Source organism: Gopherus evgoodei, chromosome 5, assembly GCF_007399415.2.
Source record: "Gopherus evgoodei ecotype Sinaloan lineage chromosome 5, rGopEvg1_v1.p, whole genome shotgun sequence".
In the NCBI taxonomy this organism is placed as follows: Eukaryota; Metazoa; Chordata; order Testudines; family Testudinidae; genus Gopherus; species Gopherus evgoodei.
In genome coordinates this window covers 86,601,780-86,628,112 of record NC_044326.1, presented here as the reverse complement: position 1 = coordinate 86,628,112, position 26,333 = coordinate 86,601,780, and the positions used below count along the sequence as shown (strand labels likewise).

The 26,333-nt window shown below is 41.4% G+C and overlaps 1 protein-coding gene and 1 pseudogene across 1 annotated transcript in view; one reads left to right on the top strand and one right to left on the bottom strand.

The window, feature by feature from the left end:
- The window catches only part of NR3C2 (nuclear receptor subfamily 3 group C member 2), a 265,632-nt gene that overhangs the window by 88,742 nt on the left and 150,557 nt on the right, over nt 1–26,333 (bottom strand).
- On the top strand, nt 15,231–15,964 carry LOC115651962 (annotated as a pseudogene).

Below are 26,333 nucleotides of genomic sequence, written 5' to 3'. Positions count from 1 at the left end.
GACAGAAGCAATGGAAGAGGAGTGGGAGGGAGGTGAAAGAGTAAATGGGAACAGGGGGAGGGGGAGGAATGGCAGGAACTGCTGTCGGGGACAAGAACTCAGAGATGGAATTGACCAAGAAAGAAGCAAGAGACAGGGGGATAGGAGCAAAGTAGGAAAGGGCAGTAACTGGGCCATGGATGTGTTGAGTTGGATAGAAACAGAGAGCGAGAGGGAAGGAGGAGATGGGAAGTGACTGGAAATATAGGAGAGCAGGGGAGAAACTGAGGGAGAGGAGAGTAGGAGCTGGAGGGGCAGGAGTCAATGGCTGCAGGGTGGGTAGGAGGAGAGGGTGGGATGGACATAAGCAGAGGGCAGACAGAGACATATTTGGGTAGGAGGGGTCAAAAGTTCTGTAACTGCTAGAGCATGCTCCCCTCCAGCACCTAGGAGTCCAAAGTCTCACCATTCATCTCCTGTCAGCAAACAGCTTTGAAAGCCGCTGGCAAAGTGTCTCTCTCATCCCCTTCTAGTGCTCAGTCCATATAGAGGTTAACAATCTACTACTGCTGCTATCAGTTACATCATTTGCTCAAGTGGTAAAAGTGTGTGCTGGGATCTGAAGGTCCAAACCCTGCTGATGACCCACTTTAGGGGGTCTGTATGGTTCCACATGACAGCATTTTTTTTCCAGTTTGTTTTACAAAGATGTGGGAAATTAAATCCTAAAAACTATACTAAAAGAAACTTAAGGTTATAAACTCAAGCACTCAAAAGTGAGGAAATGCCAGACCCTTAATTCAGCTCCCTTATGCATGTGCATTGAGCATTACATGATCACATACTATTTTTTCCACAGGACCCCTGCCTCATTCAGTGCACAGGATTGGCTTGCTCTGTGGATACATCAGAGTGAATTATACTGTCTATAGAATTTGTCTCTTTTTGCAGAAGTTGGAAGGTGTGTCATGAATGAGGCAGAGAACGCAGATAGAGAAAGGAGGCTCTCATGGTTAAAGAAGTTGAATGCCACCATGGAAAACTGGATTCTATCCCTGCCTCTGTCGCGGGGTTCCTGTATGATGCTTGGTAAGTCACGTAAACCAGAGCGTTCAGAGCTAGTTACTGAGTATTCCTCATTTTCTGTGTGCCCAATGTGAGAGATTTGGCCTTTGAAACCCAGGTCTGCCCCTTTCGATCACTGCAGCTGAAGTTGATTGGTGCTATGCTCTGAACACATATAAAGTACTATAAAAATGCTAAGTATTCTGAAAAATCAGGCCCTCAGTCTTAAGCAGGGCACCCAAAATTATTAGACATATTTGACAATGGTGGCCTTCATCCCTTTGTGCCCTGGTTCACTCTCTGTAAAAAGGGAATAATACTACTACCTAATCTCACAGGGGTATTGTGAAGATTAATTAATTAATGTTTCTCAAGCACTGAAATATGCTGTCAAGAGCACCACAGAAATGCCCAGGAGGAAATTAATAATTATGTATGCAGCAAAGTGTTTGCAGTAAACACCACTTAGGGCCATACACTAGATTTGAACGATAAGACAAAATATTGAATAACTGCCCTTTCACTGAGTGAGGTGGGGGGCTGTGATCGTGTAATTAAAGACTGTATCATAACACATATGCATTAGGGGGCCAAATTAAGGTTGCCTTGGTACTGAAATGCATTCTGGTATTTCCTAATTTTTGAGTACTTGATTTTGCAACATTAACATTCTTTTAACATAGGTGTTTTTGATATAATATACATAAACATCTCTCTAAATTATCATGGTTACACTATGGTGCATTTTGAAGTTTAAAATCGCTTTCCTGCAACAATATTTCATGCTGTTTTATATGACTCTGAAGGTCAATTGTGTGTAATGACAATAGCTCAGATTTTGACCTCTAGATCTGTATTCAGATCGCTTCCTCTACAGGAGAGAATGGGTATCTGCTGCATCAATAGCCCCTTTCTTGGATCTATGCAGGGCTCCGCACTAGTCCAGGGATCTGTGAATAGGAAGGAGTGGAAGATATGGATCATGATTCATTGAAATGGTAGCTGCACTACAAAGGAGTTAAGGGCCCCAGCACTGTTGTGGAGACACTAAGATTCCTGTGGAATCCCCTGCCTGTGTGTGGATCCAGGAAATTCCAGAGATGGCCACCGGTTTAATTGCCTGAAGCGAACCCTGGTTCCAAACCTCATCCCTCTGAACAAGATGAAGATTTAATAGATTTCAAGGCGAGAAGGGATTATGATGATTATCTAGTCTGACCTTCTGCATAAGAGTATTCATTCACGCTGTAATTCCTGCATTAAGACCATAAATTCTGTCTGAGCTACAGAATATTTGATAGCAAGACACACAATCTTGATTTAAAATGTCAGGTGGTGGAGAATCCACCTCATCCCTTAATAAATTGTTTCAGTGATTAATTATCATCTCTGTTAAAAGTTTTCCTCCCTTTACCCACCTGCTAGTAATGGCCTTGCAAGTTTTGCAGAAGGGGACATTTGAGCTCAACTTGTGAGACTGCAGCAGGCATTCCTGCTTTTGGCACAGGACATAATAGCTAAGGATACATTCCACCCCCTCTTACACCTCACAGATTGTGCAATGCACATAATAATAGTACATAATAAAGTGAGTTTATGATACTTCTTCCTTACCAATTCCATGTACAAGTTAGGTTTGTCAAAGAAGACTGCTCACACGTGTTTTGAAAAGACAATTTCTCAGCAACCCTAAAGAGAAGAACAGGGACCTGGGTCCCCTGATTTTTCTTTTCAGGGCCTATTTAATCAGTGCTACATACTGTGTCACAACTGCTTCAAAAAAATTAAGTGTATTCAAATTTCAATGATATGCTTATACTGAATTCCCAACTATTCTCAGTTGCTCTCATGCAATTTCCATAAATTACAGCAAAAAACATAGATTTTCTCACAAAAACCTATGTTAGCTGCTTAGACACAGATTATATATTGCCACTATTCAATATTTACAGCTTCTATTTTCATAAAATCTTGTAAGGACAGAAAAAGAGCTTTCAGGTAATAACCACAAACAAGAGAAAAATTCAATTTAATCAAATCTGTTCTAAAATATCCTTTGGAATGGATATTAGAACCAATTCCATTAAAATGAATGGATACTTAAATACTCTAAAATAGATGCACTTTATCAAACAATACATCACTCTGGAGAAATGAAAATACAAACTGAAAGTTTAGAAGTCACGTGGGTTACTGAATTATCATAAAAATTTGCTTCGTCTAAGGAGCTAAACTATTACATCCATATATTACAATCAAATTATAGCTAAACTCTTTAATCCTGCAATAGACATTGCAAAATTGAACATTTGTTCCCTATTCCTATGGTTGCATTGACTTTAATTAGGTAACTGGTTCAATTGTTTTGATCTTTTCAATTGGGAGTACATGTGATGGGTTGAACTACAATTAAGATGAACTTAAAGAACAGGTGTACACATTTTATGGGGGGTGGAGATAAAGTTTGCCCCTTCTTGAGGAAGCAAAGAATATGAGCTATGCAATTATGTTGCTATGGTGGATTTAAGACAAAGTTGTGAGAGATCTTCTTTTGTGTTTAATCAGTGATTGTTGACCTCTGTTTTCCACTATTTCTGGGAAGTGGTCAGTTAACCCTCATAATTAAGCAATAAGGCATGGCAGAGTACTGTCAACTTGCAAATGTAGTGAGGCATAAGGAGAAATCCATGGACATGCTTCAGATACTTTTAAATGGACCTGTGTTACAAGCTACACAAAATGAAATTAACCCAGCTAATCAGCCACTTGAGAGCCATGGCTTTACCAAAAAACAAGGGGTTCTAATAAACTGAGGGCAGTCTATGCTTATGTAACGTGAAAAGTCCCCAGACAAACTGAGTATTGAAAATAAAGAAAGAGAGGCTTATTATATTTTATCATGTGACTGAATTGTGAATTAATACAGCAATCAGCTGCACTGTATACATTAGCACACAAAATGTGGATGCCTCCAACCCACTGTAGAAGCAGAGTTCCTTCAACCACCAGGATGTTAGTCAACAGCCTACTAAACCACACCACAGAGTGGCTGTTATTAGAGAGAGTGAGATGCACTTTAAGCCCATTTTAGCCCCTCTCAAGTACACCCCTCTGTGGGCAGCTTTCACTACATTCATCTCTCTCCAGGTGGAACCATGTAGTTCCGTGTTCACTGAGCCATTTAACTGGGTTTGGCATCTGTAAGCAATTTTCCTCCAGGAATCAAACTATGAAGTTGATTAAAGGGGCTCAAAAACACCTTCAAAACAAAACATTATTTATTCACCCAAAAGGTATGCAGCACACAGAGCAAAGTGTTTAAACAGTAAAGGTCTATACATATATGTCCCCCTTATTTAAACCTTAATCTTTCTTTGCCAGATTTGGTGGGTTCTACTCCGAGTTTCTCTCACCCCAGAAATGGAAGTAACAGACTATTGCTGCAGCATGCTCTTTGTATCCCTCTCTATGTTCCAGAGGCCCACATTTTATCCAGTTCAAACATCTTGTCCTGATTTTCCCCTAAGCCCCTTCATTTGCTCTCTGGGCAGAACAGGTTTATTTCTCTTCCTAGCAATTTCTTTCCCCTCCCCTCCCCTGGAGTTGTCAGGGAGACTTCAGCTGGAGGTGAAGCTTCCAAGGAATTCATGTGTATTATCTTTAAATATGGTGACTGAATTAAAGTCATGGTCTGTGACTTAACCCTTTGAGTCCAGGTAGGCAGCAGTACAAAACTGAGCAAGTAAACTGAGGAGCACTTGATATCTATAAAAAATAATACAGATATTTCCCTCATTTTCCACAGTGGCTTATTGTTCTTACATTATGGCTAATGAGTTTCATATTTAATTTAAAAAAAATTGGGAGTGAGAGAGGGTAGAGAGAAGAATTATAAAAAATCATTCAGCAATAAAATGTAGCTCGTAGAAGAGGAATAACAGAAAATGATTAGGTGCAGGAGTGATCAGGAGATCAGGCAGAATGAAGGTTAGTAGCATAATGCTGAACACAATATTGACTCATGAGGAGGGACTTGAAGGACAGTCAAGTTTCCTAGAAACAACAGGAGGAGGGATGCTGCTATTAGAATACTTGAAGATGTTCAAGTAAGTGCATCTCTTAGAAAAACTATTACTGGTCAACCACTGTTCAATCTTTATCATAAAATAATTTCCTGCATGTGCTAATAAGCATGCTTTGCTTGTCTGTTTATACCCTTTGCTCCTTTCTCATGCTTTCCAGTCACAAGATATTGCAGCCTCCTCTTCTTAAATGAACAATTAAAATAGAGCAATTGGCAGGCATTCTTAGTAAAAATCTGATCTAAAAATGGTTTTGCTTCCCAAAATAAATTGAGACTAGAATACCACAAGTCAGTGTGGCCATTTGGGCTAGCAAAAGCATTATTTGTTTCTAGTGCACTAATTTATTAAAAAGTTATTGGCAGTTTTGTTCCGTTGCATTAAAACATCCATATAATTGAATTCACTGCACTGACCTACTGTATTTGAATGACTTCTGTGCTGTACAGTAAGTAGGGCAGCTGGGAGTACCTGCATCATGATACTACAGAAGAATGGGAATATGAGAGATCATTTATAGTTCCCAAGGCTCTCTAAAGCATTTGAACATTTGTGAGATCCTGTCATTTTAATTCATCTGTTTGCCACTGCATATCTTCTGTATAATATCATTAAAATACCACTGGCAGTAGCAGTCTCACTCAAGAATCTGAGGTTACCACTGCATAAGTATTTTCCTATGGTTAGGCCATTATTAACATGATAGAAAATCTAAGTATTATTTTAAAATGGAGTGATATCTTTTATTGGAGTTTTTTATTTTAGATGCCAGTGCATACTAAATAAAAAGTAGTTATTAATTTTCCCCCTTTGACCAACGTTATAATTCCACTGTATCAGAGAAAATGAGCAACTATAATTTTTGTAATTTCAAGCAGCATTGTTAAGAATGGTATTTGCATGCATCATATGATGCACACACTAACACCAAGTCCCTTTCATTTCTAAATCCACATGGTAAAGTGGATGAATAAATTATTGAATGCTTAGGTGAAAATATACAACTATATTTAGAAAACAAGTTACAGTACAAGTCTGTAAAACAAATAAATATATATCTATTTACAAATAATCTTTTATATCATAAGCAAGACACAAGAAGTAATTCTTCCACTTTACTCAGTACTGATAAGGCCTCAGCTGGATTTGTGTGTCCAGTTCTGGGCACCACACTTCGGAAAAGATGTGAACAAATTGGAGGAAGTCCAGAGGAGAGCAAGAAAAACAATTAAAGATCTAGAAAACATGATCTATGAGGAAAAATTGAAAAAATGTGGGCGTGGTTAGTTTGGAGAAGAGAAGACTGAGAGGGGACATGATAACAGTGTTCAAGTACATAAAAGGACAAGAAGCAATGTGCTTAAATTGCAGCAAGGGAAATTTAGATTAGACATTAAGAAAAACTTCCTAACTGTCAGGGTCATTAAGCGCTGGAACGAATTACCAAGCGAGGTTGTGGAATCTCCATCACTGGAGGTTTTTAAGAATAGGTTAGACAAATATCTGTTAGGAATGGACTAGATAATACCCAGTTCTGCTTCAGTGCAGGGGACTGGACCTATCGAGATCTCTTCCAGTCCTACATTTCTATGACTCAGTGATTCTATGCCTGCCCATATGTTCAGAAATGGATTAATAAAATGTAGAATTAGGAACTTGATTGTAACACTAAAAACTACCTGATTTTCGAAGGTGCAGAGCACTCTTTTCTCTTTAAATCTTATTCACCGATTAATTTAAAACTGTAGTCCTAGCCTATTAAAATAAAGGTTTAAAACAGTACTTTCACTATCAGGCTAGGCAAGCACAAAGTTTGAAGGAATCTTACAAACTGCAGTTTAAATTGTTCCCTTTAGAAAAAAGTTACAGCTCAGTTCCTTTGATCTGTGCCCATACAGTATCATACAGTTAATCTCTCCAGCAAAGTAACATTACAGTTTTCAATATCATCCATCACCCATTTCTGTAATAAACATCTGTTTTGACAATTGGAAGAACTGTTTGCCATATGTCTACCTCCAACCTTAGGTTTTTTTCCCTATACAAAAAAACTCAGGTTTTTTATTTGTTACAAAGTAAGCAAGAGAGTTATGGTACAATATATAGAAAACCTGAAACTATAAAATACAAAATATCCAGTCCATCTCTCTTCTGCCTTATAAATGTTACATGAGCCAGTTCCCAGATGAATAAAATGAGCAGCTGAGTATATTATAAATGAAAAGCTGTACAGTAGTTCTACTGCTTAGTTACAGCTATAGTCTAGGTGATGGGCTATAGAACTAGTAGAGAAAATATTAGGCTGTAATAGAGGAATGAATGCAAGTGAACTGAACAAGAAAGAGTGTAAAAGGCATTTTGGATCTAGCTTTCAGCTAGAGTTAAAATGAAGCACAAGCAGCAAATGGGGCAAGAGCAGAAATTTGACCCAAGTGCACTGAACCTATGATAATTACAGATTTTTCTTTGGAAACAGAGGAACAGAATTAAAATTAAAAATTCAAAATATTTTGTATATCATAATGCTAGTATTTTACAAATGACAACAATTTTATTTGATTAGCACTTGCAAAACAACTACAAAAATACTATTTTTCAACAAATTGTAAAAAAAAAGTTTCAAAAATCACCTAATTTGTGTTCTAAAAACATTTTAAATTAATTTTTGTTTATGGATTTCGAGTCATATTTGAAATCAGGTTGTTCGTGTACCACAGAGGATACTTCTCTGTTGGTGATTTCCTTAATTTAAATTTTCAAAATGACATGCACCACACGGGGAGCACACTAGCTTCAATGCTTTTGCACTAACACTGACTTATTCTCATATAGATATTTACATGCAAATTAGGGTTTGCACGAAAGCCCAGGATTTTGGTTATGTGCATGTTATACCTATGCAGCTGAAATCAGTTTTGCAAATGTGGCCTATGTTGTCATCTTATAATCCATTTCATTTTCACACACACCAAGATATTTGTTAACACCTTGGCTTTCATCTAACCTACACCTCCACTTTCTAAAATATAACCTTGCCCAAATTCCTTCTCATGATATTCCTTCCATAAGGCATTTCTTTTATCTTTTCTGAAATTCTGAACTATTCTTTTCCGAACTATGGTGTGCATGTAGTTTAGTGAATAATATACATATCTACTGCCTACAGTAATAATTCCAATACAATTTCCTGTTCTCACTGTTGGTTGCCTATTGCACTATTAAACAAAATCTGTATGTAGACTGATTTTTTACATACTAGGTTGCTAAAGTAAATGGAAGTCACTTGTGAGAGATCAGAGGCACTGTCAATGCAGAATGGCTTTCTGTCTTTCTTTTTTGCCACCTTATACATTAACTAGCACAGTGACTCAGCAAGAGAGCTATGGTTTACTTCGTGTTGAAGGCTGAGCTTAACTCACAAGTAGTCTCTGCTAGGAAAACTGGTGGTGGTATTGTTTTTATGCTACTTTCTTGGTTCAGCCTTAGACAGAATAAGTCAACTCCACTAGAGCAGCTTGCTTACTTTTCTGCTTACAGTTAAGGTGTTGCAAAGCCCGTCAATATAAAATAGGGAATGGAAGCTTAGTAATCAGAGCAAAAGATTAGGAGTCAGGGATATTCTGGATTCTGCTCCAGCTGGGCAACTGACTTATTCTGTGTCCTTGAATATGTCCTTTGATTTCCTTCTACCTCATTAAGATAGGTGGGGATTGAGTAAAAAGCAAAAAAATTATCTGAAAAACTAATGCTGAAAAGAAGTTTCATTGATACATCTCTCTCACACTCTCTCTCTCTCACACACACGATTAATAGTATCTTCCTCCAAAAAATCCTGCACATAACAAAACACAAACATTCAAGATCCGCTCAATATTTTTGTAGGCTTCCATCTCCCTTTCATAAAGAACAAAAGAGGCATGGAAAATTGTTACATAACTTCTTATTTAGTAATTTTGATACATCACAACTGACCACACCATTTTCAAAAAATATATATGAAAATATCCAGAAACATAATGTTTTAAATGTACTTAAAATATTTATGTTGATTTGAAACAGTTGACCATTTTTACACTGATTCTTCATTTTATACATAGGAAATATCTCTGAACTCAATAAATCCTTAAAACAAATGAAAATATTTTAATTCTTGCTACACCAGACAAAAATTTATCCCATGAAAAATACAGTGCCCCTTTGCATATAACTTTACTTTAGCACAACTTTTGATAATTATAAAATATGTTATTATAAGGTGAGTAATTAAAGTGGAGCTTTCTACATGGAGGGCCAAGACACAGCAAGTTGTTTTATATCAGACTCAGTGTAACACCACAAATCCTGATAAAGGAAGTGGTTCACAGTGCAGCATCAGAAATGAATCTCAAATCACATGTGCAACACCTGCCGTGTATTCAGGAAACTAGCAGCACCACAGGACTACAGCAAAATGGCAAGTTAACCACATCAACATCAGATGCTGCAACAATCTGCAGATTAAATTTACGTAGTACAAGTTACCAGAGATTCAAAATAGCTAAATCACCAAATATGTTGGGATTTATTGTGGGCACAAAGGGGAGAGAGGAGGACACATTCCCACAGATGCCAGGAATCTGTGATTGTGCCTTCCCAAATTCACTTGGTTCTATGTAGTTATGCACCAATGGAAGCCAGGGTAAAATGCTACAATTTAACCCTAAATAGCTAATTAGGCAGGATGTTGGTAGAGTAAAATGTGTGCCGCGATACCATCATAAATAATAATTACACACAAAAAACATTAAAATAACATTGTAAGGTTGCAAAATTGGGCACTTAAAAGTTAGGGAATGCCTGAATTAAGGCTGTTTTTACCTACACTCCGGGGATGAATCGGTGCTGTGTAGTGAAGGAGGCTGTTGTCTGTAAGACATCCAGCTTTCTCTTGTTGCACAAATTGAAATAGGTAGTTAATGAGTGAACATACTAATATTCTTTCCTCTTCTTTTGTGTGTGATTATCAAGGAAACTTCTACTCAGTCGCAGGGTTAGGACTATAGGAAGAGAAAAGAGGGTTTCATGGTTAAGGCATTTGAATGCTGCATTGACATCTGGATTCTATCCCTGCCTTGGCCACTAAATTCCTGTGTGATGTAAGTAAATTACTTCAACTTTTCATAGGTGGTCACTAATTGTGCATTCTGCATTTTCTGGTCACCCAACTTGATACCTTGAGGCCTGATTTGGAGAAGCGCTGAGCACTCAACTGCAACTGAAATCAATGGGAGCTGTGCCCTGAACACATATAGCGCTATGGAATGTTTCAGTCACTTCCTTTGACGGAGCAGAAAGAAAAGTTTAAGATGATAAACCTAAAATCAAAAATGGGTCAGAAGAGAATAAAAACAAACCTGACTGGAAAAAAGTAAAAAATAAAATAAAGTTGTAACCTTGAAATTAGAGTGGAGATTGGGCAGGCAGGCAAATGAGAATTTTGTAAGATGGTATCTTCAAAAAAGCAGTATTACAGGCACATGATTTCCCCTTTTTTAAAAATAGCACATGTTTGGGACTCTCCCGTCTGAAGAGTAAAAAGAGGATGAGATGTCTCAAAAGAAAAATGAAAGTGAAGCTTTCCTAAGGTTATGTGAAATGCCTCCATTCTTTCCACATTATGATTACACTTGAAAACTCATGTCTGTTACGATGCTTATAAAAAATAGACACCGAGTCTCTTGAAGAGCAACATGAGTATATTTTACCTGTTCTGTTCACGGCAGGGACCCTGCCTTCAGTTCTGGAATATGCTTAGAACATTGTTATGCTGCAGGCTGCTGGAGAACAAATGAAAAGCAATAATAAGCTGCAAGGACACTGAAGTGAGAGATGGAAACTGGCAGACCAGCTGCAAAAGCAGCATAACAAGTACTACTGCAGTGGAGTGGAGGGGTAACATGGAGTCCAGCTAGTGACCCCACCGCCACAGCACCCCCTGGATTCAGAATTGTGGAAGAGAGATCAATACACTCTAGGGGCACTAGGACCCATGCAATGATCCCCATCCTCCAACACGTGAGCTAGGAGGAAGAATTTAACTGCAGGGATTGAATTAATAGGAGCAGCTACACAAGCAGGTTAAGCATGGACTGGCAGACAAAAAAATATCCAGTAAAAACTGTAGAAAATATTATTACTGTTCTATGCTGATTGCTTATGTGCTTCAGCCCCTTCCCAGCTCCTGTCTCATAGTCTCTTCATCTCAGCCTCACTCTACATCTGTCCCTCTGACCTTTCTGCCCTGCTCTGTCCTGCTCACCCCCTCCCTTCCTTTGTCTTTCCATTTAGCTAATCCCTTCCTAACTAAAGCTACCTCCCTACCCCCAGAAAATCATGGAACTAACATCACATTTGTTGACATTATATTGGATGCTCTGCTTAGATATTACATCCCTTTCTCCCTGGTCTGCTTTGTCTATTTAGATTATAAACTCTTCAGGGCAGGGGACTGGACTTGATGACCTCTCGAGATCCCTTCCAGTCCTAGAGTCTATGAATCTATGAGTCTGTGTTTGTGCAGTGCCTAGCACAATGGGGCTCTGATCTTGGTTGTTCCCTAGGCACTACTGTAATAAACTTGATTAATAATAAGCAGCAGCAAGAATGAGCTCGGAATAAAAACTGAATCAGTCTGTGAGTTTAAACCATAGTGGTGCAGAAACGAACTCAGATTATCTAATTTACCTAAAAGCTATCAAAGCTATCTAAAATTGCAATGATCTAACAACTAGAGAAATCTCTCCAGATTTGAGAAGAGACACTCTGCAGCTACTCCATGGAAAGGAAAAAACTGAAGTGACCAGTAACTTCAGCTTGTATCTTGAGCACCTAATGTTCAGCGCTCTCAGGGGAGGGTGAAAGGGTATTCATGCAGTCCCAGAAAGGATTGCTCTTCTGGAAGCTCAGTGGTACTCACAAAAAAGGCTAAGGAAAAAGTGTGTCCTACAAGTGGGAATATGCAGAAGCCACTTGGGAGAAGAATTAATAGTTTCACCAGACGTCCATATGTTTGATTCAGAAAATAATCATAAACTGTCTGATGCCCTTTCAGGGTTTTTGCCAAATATGTTTGGACTGCTGAGTGACACAGATCTTCATTTTAAGAAATACAATTCTACACTTCTTCCTCTTCCAAGTTACATGTATTAGTCTGTGAAAATGTGAAGTTCCCACCCTGTTCTGAATGCATATATCAAAATTTTGCCCTTGATTTTGGCTTGGAAATTGGATTTTCAAATACAACCTACACATAAACAATTCCCTCATCCTTCCCTCTAAACTTGACTATCAGCAGTTCCCCCTCCCCGCCACTGCAGAGTATCTTTTGTCCCATCACTAGCTCCATTTTCTCCAGATGGACTCCCAGCACTTTACATCAAGATGATCCAGAGGCAGGATCTGGGAAAATGTCCTCATTACTGTTTCACATCCCAAGTTTAGATTGGTTGATTCATCCATTCTTTCTGTACCACTGGTTATTTTCATTCCAGTATTAGTAGCTATGTTAACTTTATGTGTTTGAGTTCTTCTGTCTTCATTGTTAATTTCTCAGTTGATGCTATGTGCATAAATTAAGCACTCCATTTTAAATTATTGTCTTTCAGTGTTCCCAAAATGGACATTACTGCTTCTGACAAACTGTAATGCAGTTAGAAAAAATGGGGAGTTTTTTTCAGGTGAATATGTTGTAGGTATTCATGTGCATCCATTGAACTAATAGCTGCGACTTCTGATCTTGCATATGTTTAGCAGAAAATACTGCTTTGACTTGCCTGTTATTAAAGGAAGGATGCTAGCTTAGGATTTAGGAGGCCTGGGCTCAGTGCCCTGCTCTACTTCAGGCTTACTGCGTGACCTTGGGAAAGTCGCGTAGGTCCAGATTTGCTCAGCATTGTAGTGCCTGCCCAACCCCTTGGCAGTCTGCTGCCTAGTGGAATCCTCATCCCTAGTAGTTAGACACACCGGCTCCCCATACAACGCATGAGGAGAGTCAAGTGCCTAGGCAAGTGATCCTCAGAGGCCAGCAAGCTGAGCAGGAAGCTGTGTAAACTAGCCATGAATGAAATGTATAGGAAAGAGCTAAGGCAGCTGAGATGTATAGGAAATGTATAGGAAAGAGCTAAGGCAGCTGAGATAGGCCAGAGATAGGTACCTCTCCTCTGCTCAGGATGTTCAGCTTTGAATCTTCTTCAGGAGGTAGATGCCTAAGCCAGGTCAGCTGCTCAGGTAGCCCAGGCACTAACAGCTGAAAAAGTGGTCACTAGACCTGGTTTTCCCATCCTATGAGATTTTCCAATTCCACATCAAGATGGGGGGGGGGGGAGGAGGAGGGAGAGAGAGAGAGAGCGAGTACGCACATGCATACACCTATAACTTGGTATTTAAGGCATTCACCTGGGATGTGAGAGACAGGTTCAAATCCCTGCTTTGCCTGATTCGGAGTTGGGACTTAAATCCACATCATCTTATGTTTCCTTGTGTCCTTGGATGTCTTTTCTGCAGGTGATGTGTTGCCTCTTCACCCTATCAGTGGTCTGCATCCAGCTTTCCTGCTGTAGGATCTGACAGGTATCAGGCCTTACTCATGTTCAGAGCAGGCCTATAAGATCAACCTCCAGTGGTAAGATCCTACTTTGGGGCTTTGGCTTCAACTAGGGATCCAAGCTTCTTGTTAGCTGTCAGGGGGCATCAGCACTTAGTTGGCTTTGTGAATGCTGACAGGCAGAAACTCTTCAAAAAGTTAGCTGGCAGCTGAGTGGCAGTGTTGAGAATGTCAGTGGGTCTTTAGGTGCCTAACTACTTTTGAGGATCTAGGCCTTAGTTTCTCTCTGCATCAGTTCCCATCTGTAAAATGGGAATAACAGTGGTACTCTACCTCACAGAGGTGCTGTGAGGATAAATATATTAAAGACTGTGATACACTCAGGTACTATGGTTATGGGAGCAATATAAATACTTAAGATATATAGATCCTCACTATCGGGGTCCATGGCGTCATTCTTAATTAGAAAACGGGCAAACAGAGGAAGGTTATACTTTTATGAATGTAATTTTAACATTGAAACTAACAACCAGCAGTCACAAAACTAAAAATATCGAATTAGGGCTGATCCTGAGGGATAGTTGTAGTGTTTTTCAGCGCTATGCAGGAGACTCATGTTTAAATACCTACCTTGGTACCTGTTTGTTGCTCTCTGGGGCAATGCTCAGCCATGGGGAAGGGAATGACTTGAATCATTCAACAGTAACTCATGAACAGACTAAGATGTCAGCCAGAAGAATGGGAGTTAGAATTTGGAGTCTTAAAGTGGAGAGGATTTAAAGCTACAGAAAATGATGGCACATTTTAGCACTAGGTTACTAGGAACCGACCTGCACTGAAATCACTGAGAAGTCTTGAAAATAAAAATTCAACATGAGATTTTTTTTTTAATTTAATTAAAACACTAGCAGGTTTTTAGATCTGCTTGTTGTGAAAGCATCAGTATTTTTCCACTTTTCTAGTCATTAACAGCTTCAGTTTGTGGTTCCCTATGGCACTGAAGCTGCTAAAATTGTCACTGACTCCTTGCTAGTTTTAAAACCAAGAGACTGCATCAGCTAGAATTTTTTTTCTGAAATATAGCACCAGAATGAGCCTGCTCCATTAGTACTGTACACCTAACATTTATTCCCAAGCTTTCAGTTTCACTGTGCAGTTTGCTATGCAGTTCACATACATGCATAGCAGCAACAGAACACTTTTTTCCTCCAATAACTTGTGACTGACCTACTGTAAAGTGCCTTGCCTTTAATTAATCTTCTCTACTTTGCTTTTTTTTCTTTTTCTTTTTCTTTTTGTGGTGCAGCTGTTGCCATTTCTGGCTCCCTTTCCCAGTCTCCTAAGGTTTCAGTTACTGCAGCCAGTTAGGGGCAGGAAATAACTGTAGCCATTACCCCACTCAGCACTGTGCCTACCAGGGAGGAAGGGTGGAGGAATCCTTCCTATTCCTATAAAAAAATTGAAATCCGGTGGCACTTTCAAAACCAGGGATGATCAGTAACATTTTTATTTTGCAGTTGTAAACCGTGACACATCACCTGTATGGAAATACCACATTGGGAACAGGTGAGCCTGTACAAGCTCTCAAGCCCTCAGCAGACTACCCCTCAGCTTGTCCTTAAACCACTATTTCAGTGTGATAAGGCTGTAAATTCAGATTGGCACAATAGGTCAGAAGCAGACTCGATTTCAGGGATCCTCTGAATACATACAGATTCTGAGATAAGGTATGGACATTTGTATAGAACAATGTTGAATTCAGAAAGGTCACTGACCTTGTGAAAGCTGTTAAAATGAAAACTGCAGCCTGTAATGGAAAAATACTGGCTCCAACACTGTAGAATGAATAGGAGAATGCAGAAGTACAGGAAGGGATTGTGTATATAATTTATACTAGAGATGGGGGTGCAGACAAAAAGTAATCCTTGCTAGCAAACACCACACAATGATAGTACAAAGAAATCTCTTCAATTCAATTTATTTAGCATGGACAAAAATATTGCTTTTTAAGTGACAAAACACTTTCACTCTCTTGTTCATCAAAATAATCTCTTTCTAATAAACTTCTATTCTCATAACAAAGTTCTCTTTTTAGTTTTGCTAACTAAGCAAAGTCTAAGAATTTTCTAGCATTTCATTCTGCTTGTTTGGTATGCTTCTCACCTTCTTCTAGCCTAGAATTCCTAGTTTTAATAAAAGAAAGGCATTGCGACAGAAGCATCACTAGGAAGCATGGAAATTTCAAAAGACTACTACACTGAGGTGTACCCAATGCTACAGCATATAGAATATTCATGGGGCTTTTATATCAATATGTGTTATATGCATCTTTGTATTTCTGGCTTGTTAGGTGGGTTTCTTGTGGAATCTACAATTGGCAGGAGGGGAGGGGAAATTAATGCAAAGTTTCCAAAGCCAGTTATAAAGATATTAGAGTTGAGCAATTTTTTCCTCAATGAATAAAAATTTAGCTGAAAAAGATCGGCGAATAGTTTGGTTGGAAAAAAAAAAGATTTGGGAAGTGTCAAAACAGTTATGACATTTTGTTTCAAAACTAAAATTTTCAAATGCAATAATTCAAATTGACATTTTGTTTAGAAAATGCTGACATTTCATTTTGAAATGTAGTTTTGAGTTCATAGTCAAATCATTTAGTTCTACATGAATGATTTTTTTTTCAGTTTTTCCTTTGTCAAGAACACCAAAAATATTTTATCTCTGATCTAAATGAAAATTTAATTACTGGATTTTTTTTTGTTTGGTATTCACACTGCTCTAGCAGACACCCAGCCTTTGAAATTTCACTCCCTGGGGAGTGGGAGCATTTACTGGTTTTACCTGTTTTAGGAAGCAAGGGGAAAACAAAGGTCCACAACTGTATAAAATGTCCACCTGAACAGTCTTGTGGCATTTCTCATTATGATCCAAAACTGACATGAGATTGTAACCTAGAGGGCAAACCCTGCTAGAAGGACTTTGAGATTCCCCACATGGAAGACAGTTTGTCTTATGATATGTTCTCTCTGTAATGCTTTTGTCCTAAAATAAATGTACTGTGCTCTGTGAAAGCTGGTTGGTCACTACTGCATATTCTCACAGGCCTTTGTGAGAGAGGGCAAAACTGCGAAATCAGGGCTAAGGTCAGACCTGTTGGGTAAACACAATGAAGCATAGGGGGACTGGTCCCTCCCCAAGAAAGGTGATGGCAAAGCCTGAAACCTGACTGAGAGCCCCAGAACCATGAAAGAGGCACCTTCATTTCTCTTTCATTTCTATTCAAAAGCATGGAACGCAGAGAAATATGTTTTAAATAGCATATGGCAAGACAATCGGTCAACTGCCGAAATCTGAAATATATACTACATGTAGCCTGAAAAGAGGAAAGGCAGCAGACTTTCTGGACAGGGAAACGATAAAGTAATTCTGCCAAACTAATATCATGCATCTGGCCTGATGCTAAATTACTGCAGAATACCTCTGCCTTCCAGAAGAACTGCATCTCTCCTCCAGCGAATTGGCAGGCTGGCATGCTAAGATGATTCTGCATCATTTTATGGCAAAAAGATTACCTTGGGTTTATTGCATACGCAGATTTGTAATTCTCTTGAATAGCTTGTGGATAGGAAGCTTGATCTTTTGGTCCAGTGTGTTATCCCCCATTCTAATGCACAATGTGGCAATAAACAACCATCCAGAAACTGGAGTTGAGAATACCCAAGCTCCAGGTTTTGGATGGTCAAAATTCTTTCAGGAGTTCAGGACCTTCAGAAGTTGCCACCAAAGATAATTTTTTTCCCCTCAGTGGAAGTCTATTGAGAAGAAGGCTTGGAGACTTTATATGCAAACCTATACCAAAGATGATATATCTCTATCAGCTGTTCACTGAGGTGCACGTAAAATACTGTATATACTTGTTCATTAGCCCGTTCATTTATAAGCTGACCTCCCCCAAGATGGTTAGGTAAAAATAGCAAAAACGGTATGACTCTTTCATAAGCCAATCTATATTTCAGGGGTTGGCAAGCTTTGGCTCCTAGCCCGTTAGGGTAAGCCTCTAGCAGGCCTGAATGTTTTGTTTACCTGGGGCATTCAGAGGCACGGAGCCCCTCAACTCCCAGTGGCTGCAGTTTGCCGTTCCCAGCCAATGGGGGCTGCAGGAAGTGGCAATCTATTTCCTGCAGCTCCCACTGTCTGGGAATGCCGAACCAGGGCCACAGGGAGCTGAGGGTCTCCCTGCCTGCAGACACTCCATGTAAATAAATATTCAATTCAATGATTCCATAGAGTTTAAAATAATCAAATTCTGGTGTAGACCCATTTATAAGCTGACCCCCGCTCTTTGATGCGTCACTTTTTTACCAAAAATATTTGGCTTATTAATGAGTGTACAGTACTGTACGCTATCCAGTGGCCAGTTTAAGAAAAGTAAGCATGTAATTATGCTGGGGGCAGTTTCCTTGGGTCAAGAATGTTCCCTTCGCTTATCAAAGAATCATAGAAATGTAGGGCTGGAAGGGACCTTGAGACGTCATCCATTCACTCCCCTGCGCTAAGGCTCAAGTAAACCCAGACCATCTCAGACAGGTATTTGTCCAATCTGTTCTTAAAAACCGCCAGTGATGGGAATTGCACAACCTCCCTTGGAAGCCTTTTCCCGAGCTCGACTACCCTTATAGTTAGAAAAATCTTCCTAATATATAACCTAAATCTCCCTTGCTGCAGATCAAACTCATTACTTCTTGTAACACCATCAGTGGACACAGAGAACAACTGATATAGTTCCACTTTGGGACAGTTCTCTGGAATTTAGACAAACAAAAAAGAAAATGGAGCATGGAAATGAAAATCCTGAGACCTCATATTCAGGGATTGTCTACACAAGTTTTTGGCAAGCCGGGGTATAAATCTACCCTGCACTAGCTTGCCATGGACTAAATATCCATGTGGACTCTGCTGCCATCTACTAAAAGTTCTCTAGTGTACTCTGACTTACCTACTTTGAAACCTAAGTAAATCAAAGCACACTAGGGAACTTTTAGAGCATACAGCCCAGTTTCCCTCTCCCTTCTGTCTTTCAAATTCCCCTAAGCCTCTTGCACCTCACTTCCTTCATTCCCCTGTATACGCTAATTCTCCCCACCCTTCTTACTCCTGTCATCTCATCCAAACCCCCAGTTGCCCCTTTCTATCATCTTTGTTAAATATATCTGGTACACTAGGTAGCTTTCAAAGAAGTTTTTAGGATTTGTGATAATTTTTCCCATTAATTTTCATAAATGAAAGGGTTATCCTTAAGCAGAGGCTGGCACATAAGAATCTTTCTTTTCATGGGAACTCATGACGAGTTGACCTCTTGGAAAATGGCCACCATCTCCCACTGTCACAGTGAGAGTGAAGCCAGCAGATATCTTTGTGAAGATCAGCCTATGGCGTAAGTCCTACTGATAACAATTGGAGATGCCAGTGTCATAAACAGATAGCTAAGGGTTAATGTCTCTTTCACCTGAAACACCTGACCAGAGAACCAATCAGGAAACCGGATTTTTTCAACTTTGGGTGGAGGGAAGTGTGTCTCTGAGTCTTTTGTCTGTCTGCCTGTTTCCTCTGAGCTTTGGAGAAGTACTCTCTACTTTCTAGTCTTCTGTTTCTAAGTGTAAGGACAAAGAGATCAGATAGTAAGTTCTATGGTTTCTTTTCTTTGGTATTTGCATGAATATAAGTGCTGGGTGCTTTGATTTGTATTCTTTTTGAATAAGGCTGTTTATTCAATATTCTTTTAAGCAATTGACCCTGTGTTGTATCATCTTAATACAGAGAGAACATTTGTATTTTTTCTTTCTTTTTTATATAAAGTTTTCTTTTAAGACCTGTTGGAGTTTTTCTTTACTTCAGGGAAATTAAGTCTGTACTCACCAGGGAATTAGTGGGAGGAAGAAATCAGGGGAAAGCTGTGTGTTGGATTGCTAGCCTGATTTTGCATTTCCTCTGGGTGAAGAGGAAAGTGCTTTTGTTCCAGGATTGGGAACGGAGAGGGGGACTCACTCTGCGTAGTTTCACAGAGCTTGTGTCTGTGTATCTCTCCAGGAGCACCTGGAGGGGGGAAGGGAATCAGGATTATTTCCCTTTGTTGTGAGACTCAAGGGATTTGGGTCTTGTGGTCCCCAGGGAAGGTTTTTCAGGGGGACCAGAGTGCCCCAAAACACTCTAATTTTTTGGGTGGTGGCAGCAGTACCAGGTCCAAGCTGGTAACTAAGCTTGGAGGTTTTCATGCTAACCCCCAAATTTTGGACGCTAAGGTCCAGAATCTGGGAATAAGGTTATGTCATGGTGTAGCAGCGGCGGGATATAGACAGAATCCAGAAGCCAGTAGGAATATTATTTTTTTCTTTTCTCTGCTAAGGGTTTTTTAGCAGAGAGAAACAGTTTGGTTTTAAAAGGGAACCAGAGAGAATTTTTTTTTCTGCTCTCTCTAGCAGTTTGTGGCTTGCATAGTAAGCAAGAGGCCATTAGCAGACTATTGACAGTCTATTGTCACACAATAGCACTCCCATTGAGAGTCATACCAGCACTCTATATGCATGCAAATAAAGTGGTTTTTCTGGTTTCCCTTCATTGAACATTAGCTAGAGAGAGAAAGGGAAAAAAGCACTGTTGCTAGGCAGACTTCAGGAGGCAACAGAGCCTGCAGTTCAAAAGAGAAACACCGGAGGGCACCCCAACACAAGAAAACAGGAACCATGACTTCTAAGGCAAGGATTGACGCCGAAGAACAAATCAAAGACGCTGAACACAGGCGACAGATGGAGATGAAAGAAAAGGAAGAAAGCCTCAAACTGGCAGCCTTCCAAAGAGAACAGGCAGCCCAAGAGGCAGCACACAAAAGAAAACTAGAAGAAGAAGAGGTGGCCTACCGAAGGAAACAAGCAGAAGAAGAGGCGGCCCACCGCCGAGAAATGGAAAAGCACCAAAAAGAAATGGAAAAGCACCAAAAAGAAATGGAAAAACAACAAAAAGAAATGGAAAAACAACAAAAAGAGAATGAAGAGAAGGAAAAACAGAGAAAACATGAACTGGAGATGGCAAAAGCTGGGCTGCATGTGCCAGCCAACCCTAACAACCCGGCGCCAATTATTGCTCCACAGCACAGGAAATTTCCCACCTACAAGGCAGGTGATGACACCGAGGCCTTCTTGGAAAATTTTGAAAGAGCCTGTCTTGGGTACAGCATCCCCGAAGACCAGTACATGGTAGAATTAAGGCCACACCTCAGTGGACCTTTAGCAGAGGTGGCAGCTGAAATGCCCAAGCCGCAAATGAATGACTATAAACTTTTTCAAACCAAGGCCAGATACAGGATGGGGATAACCCCAGATCATGCCCGTCGGCGCTTCAGAACCCAAAAATGGAAACCAGAGGTGTCATTTCCCAAACACGCCTACTACATTGCAAAAAACTATGAGGCCTGGTTAACAGGAAACAACATTCAAACCTTGGAAGAAGTGAACCTCCTCATACAAATGGAGCAGTTCTTGGATGGTGTTCCTGAAGACATCACACGGTACATACAAGATAGAAATCCCAAAACTATCGCTGAGGCGGGGGAGATTGGAGCCAAATGGATGGAACTGGCAGAAAGCAAAAAAGCTACTGTCAAGGGGAACGATTACCCCAGGGGGCACACAGACCATAAACCCTACAACCGAGGACAGCCAAAGACCCTCCATACCACCCAAGTAAAGCCACAGATACCCTACTCTTCAACCTCACCAGTCTCCAGTAACTCACCTCGGCCCAGTGACCCATCAGATGGAAGATGCTTTAAGTGTAATGAACTGGGACATATCAAGGCCAACTGTCCCAAGAACACCATGCGAGTGCAATTCATTACACCACCATCACCCCAAAGATCCCCAGGCCCAGATGCCTCTCAAATACCCTTGGAGCGAAGGGAAAATTTGAGAGTGGGCGGAAAGAAGGTTACTGCGTGGAGAGACACGGGGGCACAAGTGTCAGCTATCCACCAATCCTTCGTTGACCCCAAATTCATCAACCCAAAGGCCAAAGTTACAATTTACCCCTTCATGTCACAAGCTGTAGACTTGCCTACAGCTCAACTGCCTGTCCAGTACAAAGGCTGGTCAGGAATGTGGACTTTTGCAGTCTATGACAATTATCCTATCCCCATGCTACTGGGGGAAGACTTGGCCAACCAAGTGAAGCGGGCCAAGAGAGTGGGAATGGTTACCCGTAGCCAAACCAGGCAAGTTTCCAGACCCATTCCTGTTCCTGAGCCGTCCACAGACGCCCCGTCTGTGTTACCAGAGACCCAGACAGAGGTAGTGGACCCGGATTCCATGCCTACCACTGAAACAGCCACAGCATCTCCAGTACCAGGCCCGGAACTGGAACAGCAACCAGCACCAGCAAGTGCAACCACATCTTCAAACTCAACGCCAGAGGGCGCCAGCGAGCCAGAACTGGCAGAAGCAACAGACAGCCATACCCAAAAGGCTCAGCCAGAGCCTGAAATACCCTCAGGTGCACCAGCGGAGAGCGGTTCACCAGCAACGGAAACAACCCCATCACCTACATCGCTTCCAGAGGGACCAAGCCCAAGTCCACAGTCTGAGGAGGAACTGGTGACCCCAGCCTCAAGGGAACAGTTCCAGGCTGAGCAGGAAGCAGATGACAGCCTTCAGAAAGCGTGGGCGGCGGCACGGAGCACCCCACCGCCTCTCAGCTCTTCTAATCGATCCCGGTTTGTTATAGACCAAGGACTTTTATACAAGGAAATTCTTTCTGGTGGACACCGGGAAGAATGGCAGCCGCAAAAACAGTTGGTGGTCCCAACTAAGTACCGGGAGAAGCTCTTAAGCTTAGCCCATGATCATCCCAGTGGCCATGCTGGGGTGAACAGAACCAAGGACCGGTTGGGGAAGTCCTTCCACTGGGAGGGGATGGGCAAGGACGTTGCCAAGTATGTCCGGTCTTGTGAGGTATGCCAAAGAGTGGGAAAGCCTCAAGACCAGGTCAAGGCCCCTCTCCAGCCACTCCCCATAATTGAGGTCCCATTTCAGCGAGTAGCTGTGGATATTCTGGGCCCTTTCCCAAAAAAGACGCCCAGAGGAAAGCAGTACGTACTGACTTTAGTGGGCTTTGCTACCCGATGGCCAGAAGCAGTAGCTCTAGGCAACACCAGGGCTAACACTGTGTGCCTGGCCCTAACAGACATCTTTGCCAGGGTAGGTTGGCCCTCTGACATCCTTACAGATTCAGGGTCTAATTTCCTGGCAGGGACCATGGAAAAACTGTGGGAAACTCATGGGGTGAATCACTTGGTTGCCACCCCGTACCACCATCAAACCAATGGCCTGGTGGAAAGGTTCAATGGAACTTTGGGGGCCATGATACGAAAATTCATCAACGAATTCTCCAATAATTGGGACCTAGTGTTGCAGCAGTTGCTGTTTGCCTACAGGGCTGTACCACATCCCAGTTTAGGGTTTTCACCATTTGAACTTGTGTATGGTCACGAGGTTAAGGGGCCATTACAGTTGGTGAAGCAGCAATGGGAGGGGTTTACGCCTTCTCCAGGAACTAACATTCTGGACTTTGTAAGCAACCTACAAAGCACCCTCCGACACTCTTTAGCCCTTGCTAGAGAGAACCTAAAGGATGCTCAAGAAGAGCAAAAGGCCTGGTATGACAGACATGCCAGAGAACGTTCCTTCAAGGTAGGAGACCAGGTTATGGTCTTGAAGGCGCAACAGGCCCATAAGATGGAAGCATCATGGGAAGGGCCATTCACGGTCCAAGAGCGCCTGGGAGCTGTAAACTACCTCATAGCATTTCCCAATTCCTCACTAAAGCCTAAAGTGTACCATGTTAATTCTCTCAAGCCTTTCTATTCCAGAGACTTACAGGTTTGTCAGTTTACAGTCCAGGGAGATGATGCTGAGTGGCCTGACGGTGTCTACTACGATGGAAAAAAAGACGGTGGCGTGGAAGAGGTAAACCTCTCAACCACCCTGGAACGTCTGCAGCGGCAACAAATCAAGGAGCTGTGCACTAGCTTCGCCCCATTGTTCTCAGCCACCCCAGGACGGACTGAACGGGCATACCACTCCATTGATACAGGTAATGCTCACCCAATCAGAACCCCACCCTACCGGGTGTCTCCTCATGCCCAAGCTGCTATAGAACGGGAGATCCAGAACATGCTACAGATGGGTATAATCCGCCCATCTACCAGTGCATGGGCATCTCCAGTGGTTCTGGTACCCAAACCAGATGGGGAAATACGCTTTTGCGTGGACTACCGTAAGCTAAATGCTGTAACTCGTCCGGACAACTATCCAATGCCACGTACTGATGAGCTATTGGAAAAGTTGGGACGTGCCCAGTTCATCTCTACCATAGACTTAACCAAGGGGTACTGGCAAGTACCGCTAGATGAACCTGCCAAGGAGAGGTCAGCATTCGTCACCCATACGGGGGTGTATGAATTCAATGTCCTTCCTTTCGGCCTTCGAAATGCACCCGCCACCTTCCAGAGGCTGGTAGACGGTCTACTAGCTGGACTGGGAGAATTCGCAGTTGCCTACCTCGATGATGTGGCCATTTTTTCAGACTCCTGGCCCGAACACCTACTCCACCTGGAAAAGGTCTTTGAGCGCATCAGGCAGGCAGGACTAACTGTTAAGGCCAAAAAGTGTCAAATAGGCCAAAACAGAGTAACTTACCTGGGGCACCAGGTGGGTCGAGGAACCATAAACCCCCTACAGGCCAAGGTGGATGCTATCCAAAAGTGGCCTGTCCCAAGGTCAAAGAAACAGGTCCAATCCTTCTTAGGCTTGGCCGGATACTACAGGCGATTTGTACCACACTACAGCCAAATCGCTGCCCCATTGACCGACCTGACCAAAAAGACCCAGCCAAATGCCGTTAAGTGGACTGATGAGTGTCAAAAAGCCTTTACCCAGCTTAAGGCAACGCTCATGTCGGACCCTGTGCTCAGGGCCCCGGACTTTAACAAGCCATTCCTAGTAACCACAGATGCATCTGAGCGTGGTATAGGAGCAGTGCTCATGCAGGAAGCAACCGATCACAACTTCCATCCTGTCGTGTTTCTCAGCAAGAAACTGTCTGAGAGGGAAAGTCACTGGTCAGTCAGTGAAAAGGAATGCTATGCCATTGTGTACGCCCTGGAAAAGCTACGCCCATATGTTTGGGGACGGCGGTTCCAACTACAAACTGACCATGCTGCACTAAAGTGGCTTCATACTGCCAAGGGGAACAACAAGAAACTTCTTCGTTGGAGTTTAGCTCTCCAAGATTTTGATTTTGAAATTCAACACATCACAGGAGCTTCTAACAAAGTTGCTGATGCACTCTCCCGTGAGAGTTTCCCAGAATCCAGTAGTTAAAAAGTGTTCTTAAAATGTAAAAGTCTGTTAGTTATATACTTAGTAGTATATGTAAAGGTGCATGTGTTGTATTAATCTGTTTATTTTCAAGTTCTAGAAGGAAATTGCCGCCAGTGAGCTTCCCCACTGTCTGCAATTTGGGGGGCGTGTCATAAACAGATAGCTAAGGGTTAATGTCTCTTTCACCTGAAACACCTGACCAGAGAACCAATCAGGAAACCGGATTTTTTCAACTTTGGGTGGAGGGAAGTGTGTCTCTGAGTCTTTTGTCTGTCTGCCTGTTTCCTCTGAGCTTTGGAGAAGTACTCTCTACTTTCTAGTCTTCTGTTTCTAAGTGTAAGGACAAAGAGATCAGATAGTAAGTTCTATGGTTTCTTTTCTTTGGTATTTGCATGAATATAAGTGCTGGGTGCTTTGATTTGTATTCTTTTTGAATAAGGCTGTTTATTCAATATTCTTTTAAGCAATTGACCCTGTGTTGTATCATCTTAATACAGAGAGAACATTTGTATTTTTTCTTTCTTTTTTATATAAAGTTTTCTTTTAAGACCTGTTGGAGTTTTTCTTTACTTCAGGGAAATTAAGTCTGTACTCACCAGGGAATTGGTGGGAGGAAGAAATCAGGGGAAAGCTGTGTGTTGGATTGCTAGCCTGATTTTGCATTTCCTCTGGGTGAAGAGGAAAGTGCTTTTGTTCCAGGATTGGGAACGGAGAGGGGGACTCACTCTGCGTAGTTTCACAGAGCTTGTGTCTGTGTATCTCTCCAGGAGCACCTGGAGGGGGGAAGGGAATCAGGATTATTTCCCTTTGTTGTGAGACTCAAGGGATTTGGGTCTTGTGGTCCCCAGGGAAGGTTTTTCAGGGGGACCAGAGTGCCCCAAAACACTCTAATTTTTTGGGTGGTGGCAGCAGTACCAGGTCCAAGCTGGTAACTAAGCTTGGAGGTTTTCATGCTAACCCCCAAATTTTGGACGCTAAGGTCCAGAATCTGGGAATAAGGTTATGTCAGCCAGCCATTTTGAGAGAGCATAGTTACACATGTAATTCCCCTTTGTGAAATCTGCCATCCCTTGCTGAAGAAGAAACATTCAATATAAAAATAATGGGGGAAAATGTCCATTAACCCTAAAAAAAGGTTTCCAATATAGCCTATGTACAAGATTTCTGAGAGTGCTAACTATAAGCAGAGTTAAAAACATC